A 4,712-nucleotide genomic window follows, 5' to 3' on the forward strand; every position below is an offset into this window, starting at 1 on the left:
GCAATTCTTCGTCGGTGAGGCTTACGCCTCACACCGCAAAAAACGCCTCGAGGCTTATTTACACAATTTTAAACGATTCTCATTTGAATGCAAGGCCTCTACATTAAAATGAACAAAAAAGAGAGCTTATTGGTTCCACTGTTACTTCACTTCCACGCTCAAAACCCCTTTCATTTTTCCTTCTCTCCCACTACGGTTAGAGGTCTCTCTTCCCTTCCCTGTCCGTCTTTCCCTCCTCACATCCAGGTCCGCTTCCCTGTCGCAAGCAAGCAGCTCTCAGCCTGCTCTCCACTTCAGCCTCAACCCTTAAGCCACAAAACTCAGCATCCAGCCCGTTTCCTGCAAGTTCACATTCAAACAAAAGCCAAAAATCCTTCCTCAATCTCACGTCCAAAAAAAGCCCCAGCACCTACTCCTCTGCCTGTGAGCCTCCAGTTCACCAAAAGCCAAACTCTTCTTCACGTCCGTCCAGACCTTCTCAACCGGCTGCTCAACTAATCAACAATACTTCACGAGGGATATCAATACAGGAGATGAACAGCTTGGAGCTTAACTTCCTCTTCTTGATGGGTTTCAAGCTGCAAAGGAGTGTAAGTGTATTTGAAAGCTACTGCAAGCATTTAGAGAGAGAGGTGAGCTTCGGAGGAGGATATCAAATTGAAAGGAGCTTGAGATCAGTATGCGCCTCTGATTTCCGAAATCCCACCTATTGCTGCCGTTGCCCTTCAGCTTCTGAACATCTAAATAACCATGGGTAAGGAGAAGGTTCATATCAACATGGTGGTCATTGGCCATGTCGACTCTGGCAAGTAAAAAACTGCTGGGCATCTCATCTATAAGCTTGGTGGGATTGGCAAACGTGTGATAGAGAGATTCGAGAAGGAAGCAGCTGAAATAAACAAGAGAACACTCAAGTATGCTCGGGTTCTTGACAAGTTGAAGGCAGAACGTTAGGGTGGAATCACGAGCGACATTGCTCTTTGGAAGTTTGAGACCACCAAGTACTATTGCACTGTCATTGATGCTCCTGTACACCTTGACTTTATTAAGAACATGATCACTAGCACCTCTCAGGAAGATCATGCTATCCTTATAGTTGATTCTACAACTGATGGTTTTGAAGCAAGCATCTCAAAGGATGGACAAACATCTGAGTATGTATGTCTTGCTTGCCTTCATTATTGGTGTCAAGCAGATGATTTGCTGCTGCAATAAGATGCTTGCAACCACACCCAAATGCTCCAAGGGTACGTATTGTTAGGAAAGTTGCTATTTGCATGTTTTACATTCGAGCCTTGCCCGCCACCACCGCCGGGAAGTTTCGCCTCGACACATTTCAAGGCCCGAACGTTCAAAGGCCCGCGTATCAGGCCCCGACCTTCAAGCTCGACGTGCGGCTACTGACAGAGGCCTGACCCATTCAGGCCAACGTTCTGCTCAAGGCTCCGCTTCTCAGGCCATGAACTCTTCATCTGAGCCCTCACCTCTCCATGAGCCTTCACCCTCGCCACTGCGACAAGAGGAGCGCTGCGCCAATCCCTCACCTTCCGCCAAACGGTCCCTTTCCTCCCGGGACGTCCTAGTGAGATCTCACCGGAACTAGCACCTGACCCGTTGCTTGTCGAAACACCACCTGAGGCTTGGACTTTCTGCTAGGGGCCACACCTGACGTCCAGAGTTCTACAAAGTACCGCAGCCCTACTACGCGGTCTTTTGACCCGTGTCTTCTGCAACCGACTACGATTCTCTTGACTCATGTCGCCCTACTATGGTCACTCCGAACCTCCAATCACCAGGACAACGGTCTTTCAGACCACCAGTCTCCTGCCGACTACAGGTCTTCCCGACCTCCGATTTGCCTGAAAAACGCAGTAATACTTTAAGAACTGAGAAGAACCTTACTAGCCTATCCGACCTCATCCAGAACAGAGAGACACATAGGGTCGATACTTTTTGCAAGACCAGACGAGTTCACTTCATCAAGCCCCGAGGTGAGGTTCTCGATGGCATGTGTGATTCCGGGTGACGATCATCTCGGTCTCTCAGACGTTGAAGTCCCTAACCTGCGTCCGAGCACTACTAACTGTGGTGCTACTCCGACACTCCGACCTCAGTCGACCAAACAACGAACGGTCTTCAACACCCTCTGACGGTCGTTAGAAACCTGCAGCCCGACCCAACTGGTCTTAAGTCCCGACCCCCGTCGCTCCTACTAATTTTGGTCTCCTTTCCCTGACCTCCATATTAACATGACAAACAGTCTCTTCTAAACACCCCGTTTTCGAGCATCCAGGTACGCTATCCAGACACTACCAGTGACCCTTAATTAATTGAGAAGGACGAACTCTCGACCAAACAAACATTGCTACATGTAACTCCTGACCATGGTAATGCAATCTGGTATATGATATACATTTGCGTACATCGAATCCAACATGTCCTATCTCCCACAGGTCTAAAACCTACGTCGGCCTCAATTTTGATGAAAAAATCCTTCCCAACTACAACGGTTTTGATGGGATAAACGCTTAGTGGATTCATTCAAACGGGCCATGCCCGTGGTTTTCCCTTTTCAGGTTTCCACGTAAAAAACTCTGGTGTCTATATAGAATGCATCACCCTCTACTTATCTGATGATCGTGTGATCGTTATAATGCTAGACATTAAACTATATTCTCTACCGCCCCGCTTTTTGCGGTAATATCTCCAGGACACAACAATTTATCCAATCTTCTAATTCTTCGCTATTTATATATTTACCATAAAATATATTTAGTTTATATTAGGAATTACTAAAGGTTAAGGAGTGAATGATTAATCACATATCACCTTTACCCATATACTTAATATAAATAGATTACTCATTATGTTATTTATTTGACTATATATTTATATATATATAAATTTACCATTATAAATTGTATAATATTTGATAAGGTGTTTTCTCATTTACTCTTCTATTTCCTACATTTTTTCTTCACCAAATCTTTGGCTTATTTCTTCTTTCATTATATCCTATCAAGAGGCTCAATTCAAAACGAGTTATTAGAAAATCAGAAAATGTTTTTTCGATTGATCCAACAAAGACCTCTGGTTTCTCTATTAGTAGAACTAAAAATTATAAGTAATTATTTTTATTTGTATTAACTGCGGTATAATTCTAAAAATAAATAATATATAGTTTAAAATGAAATAAAAAATCAGTTAAAGAAAAATTTATTTATGATTATTTATCTCTGATTAATCAGATTAGTGAGTTACAAATTATGGTTGCCAACAAATTCTCTACTAAGACAGATCATTCATGCAGTACAGATATTTGGCATATTGATAGGAAATGTTACAAGGGTTGATTTAGTACCCTAATTTCACTGAGGAGGTCCGTGTAGTTTTATTTTTGAGTGTTTTATATTTCTTTTCTTGATGGTATGGTGCTTGGGTGTTGCAACAGCGAGCTCCCTTTTAAATATTGATTTGGTAGCTTTGATTTATAAGTGATAAAGTCAGCTCGGAACAGTTAAGGACAGAAAATAAGAATGAAAACAAATAATGATAAAAAAAGAAAAAAAATGCACTAATTGTCCCAATAAAAATTATTAAAAAAAATTTACAAAACGAACGTGCAAATAGTATTCAATTCTGTATATATATTCCTTATGCATTGTTGAAACAGTACCGTTAATGTTAATATATAAAAAATATTACTCTATTAATCTTAAGATCTGGATGGGTGGATCGTTCTATTCTGGTACAGATAATTTTTTACACTTTAATATTAAACGTTATCGAACAGCGAGGACGAGTTACCTTAAGACGACCCTATCCTTGGGAATATGTGAATACGAAATGTCCGTACAGAATTGATCACCGCTCCTGTGGACGAACTAGTCGGCTCTAATCCAACGTCAATACGGCGGTCCAGGATAACTCGTTATTTCGAAGGTTTTCGTCATTCTAGAAATGCATTGCAAAAGAGCATGTCCTTTCTTAAGTCGGGATGTTGTTTTAATCGTATTGGTGCAACGAAAATTATTTCGTCTGGACGAAATTTACAGAGGCTGATCGTCCTTTTTGTAACGATATTTTGATTTCGTCTGCGACGAAATTACAGGAGGACTGATCGCCTTACGATATTTAATTTCGTTAGACTGGACGAAACCTGTTTAAAGAGTTATTCTTTGATCGTCCATGTACGATATTTAATTTCGTGTGACCTGCTGAACCACGAGAAATTTCTCCATGAGAGCAATCGTCCTGTACGATCACTTTTATTTTCGTCCTGGACGGAATAGGACGTTAGAAAAAAATTTTGTAGAGCAAGTTCCTATTTCGATACCGAAACATGCTCTGTAGGAGATAACTGTAGTTGCGATCGCTGCCAGTACGAACGAAAATCGTTCCTTGTGTACGATCAATAACAAAATTAATATGATCTTCCTTATTTGTGTGTTGCATGTTTTATTCACTCAAGTACAATCCCCACTCCCTTTCAATTTGAATTTCTAAGCAAAGTGCAAGCTTCAAAAATTTCAAGGTATCTCATGCTGATTTTAATTGAAAGTCTTCGGCAGTCTTGCGAGTCTTTTTCCCTGTAATTGGTTAGTACACACAAGAGCAAATACAAGTCTTCCAAAAAAGTGTTAGGATGATTAACGACTACACATATGAACAACAATCACTTGGGAGATATCAAAACTTATATAAGTTTGCAA

General features: G+C 41.2%; 1 pseudogene; it reads left to right on the forward strand.

Annotated features, from left to right (window-relative positions):
* The first annotated feature begins 30 nt into the window (after positions 1-30).
* Positions 31-1,261, forward strand: LOC110116343 (annotated as a pseudogene).
* Positions 1,262-4,712: the final 3,451 nt, after the last annotated feature.

The sequence above is a fragment of the Dendrobium catenatum genome, unplaced genomic scaffold, assembly GCF_001605985.2.
Source record: "Dendrobium catenatum unplaced genomic scaffold, ASM160598v2 original_scaffold_111654, whole genome shotgun sequence".
Taxonomy (NCBI): domain Eukaryota; kingdom Viridiplantae; phylum Streptophyta; class Magnoliopsida; order Asparagales; family Orchidaceae; genus Dendrobium; species Dendrobium catenatum.